We start from the raw sequence: 2,605 nt of genomic DNA, 5'->3' as shown, positions 1-2,605 counted from the left end.
TAATGTTAGTATCTAAATGCCGAAGCAGATCCACCCAAACGATTATTGAAAATTTGATTGAACCCCTCAGGATCAAGGTGTTGAACAACCGGCTCGAAGAAAGTGACGTCAGGAATACGTTTCTTCTTGTGTCCAATAAATTACGGTTTAAGACCGTAAATTTCCTCTGGCATCCAACTACCGTAAAAAATGACCATGACCGTTTTTAAAATATTACCGGCCATTGCATAGTTAATAGGGCTGAGTCTATACCACTTTGAACCAATAGCGATACTCTTACCGATTCCCACCAAACCCGATACTTGAAAATTTTAATAATTAAAATTTGTTAAAATTATTGATCAATATTGGTGTGTAAATATTCATCTCCAATTATATGAATCAATTTACCAAGAAATTTGTTTTAGAATATTCAAGAATTACATCAGAATGTCAAAATATATGTTACGTAATCACAAAATACAGTTTTTCGTGCAAAATTGGTGCAAAAATAAAAATAAACTTTGAATTTTGCACTATTCCAGTACAATTAGATTTTTCGAGAGTATCGAGTTGCATTTTTGAGGACCCCATGAAAGACCAATATGCCGGGGAAGTATCGGCTGGTATCAGTAAATGAATTCGAAACGATACTTTCCGATACCGATACCACTGGTAGCGGCCGATAACAATACATCGTCTCAGCCCTAATAGTTAACATAATCAATATTTTAATGCGCTAGTTTAAAAAAAAATACATGCAGGGTGTCTCATAAGTAATAACGCAAACTGACACAGGTTAAAGTACTCGATAATAGAAGCAAAAAAGTCTCAGAAAACATTGGTCTGCAAACAAGACGTTTTCGAGATAATCGCGAATGTGTGATTACAAGCAGAAAACACTAATTGATTGATTGATTTGCTTTATTTTACTTCGTTTTTTGTCCCACTTTTGGCTAATTTGCAAAGATGGGGATGACTGATGACATGATGAAATTGATGAATGGACACTCAGAAACATCCATTCCCAGGCCGGGATTCGAACCCGGGACCCCTGGCGTCGTAGCGCGATATGCTAACCACTCCGCCACGGGGGCCGGCAAAACACTAATTGACTTTGAAGTTATCATGTTTCTTCAATGCCTTTATAATAATTGACATAAATTGCTGTGACTGAAATAAAATTATACTTGTGAAATATATAATTTTAGGTTGATATTACCTGGGAGGGCCGTGGTCCCACTTTGCCCCTCTTTCGGACGGCCAGGGGTACTAGCTATAAAAATCCAGTTGCTAGCTTGCATCTCGCAAAACACCTGTTCAACTGCTCATAAAATTCAATCGGTGGTTCCATGCCAGGAATCCCGACAGTGTTGAGTGTCCCACCTGTTGCCCCAGCCGTTGCCGGAGCGATGCAATCACCAAAAATAAATTGGGAAGGATGCTCTTCAAGCGAGGATCAGCAAGGGCATCTTTTTATATTTAACTCGGATGCTGCTTGTGAGCAGTGTCCATTATAAAATTACAACTCTGAAATTATCCTAGAAAACCTTGACGGTCCTAAGTGAAAATTGTTTCTTGGCTTTATTTAAGATGAGGTCATTTGGTAATTGTTGATTGTTGGTTGGCATTTTCATTTGGGAGAACCAACAGAGTTTGAGGGTTGAGAATTCGAAGATGAAGGTTTCTTCCTGCTTCCTTACATCTCCTTGTTCTTCTCTTTTTCTTCATCACCTCAGTGATTTATCCTTTCCAACATTTTCATAATGTTTCAGAAAGGCCTGTTTTGTGGTCATTTTCTGCTGAAACTGCTTCCACACTCCTCAGATGGAAAATTCTGGATAACACTCATTCTTTCTTTTTTCCCGCGCCTAATGGCACAAGTAAGTGACAGTAAGCAAATAAAACAATGAAATGATCACGTGATTCCTTCTGATGGATGTTGACGTCTCATTTCAAGGATTTCGCTCAGTGAAACAAGCCATCCAAATAAAGTAAGGTATTTCAATGGAACAAATGGTCATTTTTCTAGATGGCTTTTCAGACCGAAGTGAGAAGCTTTACGGGACCTTCCAGTCTCTAAAAAGTATTCACTGCGTGTGCGCGAACAACAGACCGAGGTAACGCGAGAAAGCGGCCCAGTCCGAGAGACAGTACAGACTGCACTTAGGTCTGAAAGCTCCGTAAAAAAGTAGAAAGATTTTGCTACAAATTACTCCTAGCTCCTGGTACGGATTCCTTCACTTTCGCTGTGGCCGAGGTCGAGAAAGTTCTGATTAGGTCACCTGTGCAATGCACACTCAAAAATGATTACTTTCTGTATAACAAAGCACAGATACGCTTATAAATCCATTGACGGTTACCTAGGCACAGAACCGAAGACTGATCATTGAAAAAAATCTGCAAAAAGGTCATGTTCGGACTTGTTGGCGTTAAGAGGATAAAAAAGCGAAGAGATCTACGTGATTTTCTGTTAGTCATGTGGCTAAATCGAGACAGTTCTTGGGCAATGGCTGCCGAAATTTCTGGATCTTGGCCCGTTGGCAGACTTCCATAAGCAACCTGCTCACCCACTTGCTTCGGCACCAGACACTAGGGAGCAGTCTTCGTGTGCATTGCAGCGAAA

This window comes from Lepisma saccharinum, chromosome 5 (assembly GCF_977018435.1).
Source record: "Lepisma saccharinum chromosome 5, izLepSacc3.1, whole genome shotgun sequence".
Lineage (NCBI taxonomy): Eukaryota > Metazoa > Arthropoda > Insecta > Zygentoma > Lepismatidae > Lepisma > Lepisma saccharinum.
This window is presented reverse-complemented; position numbering follows the sequence as displayed.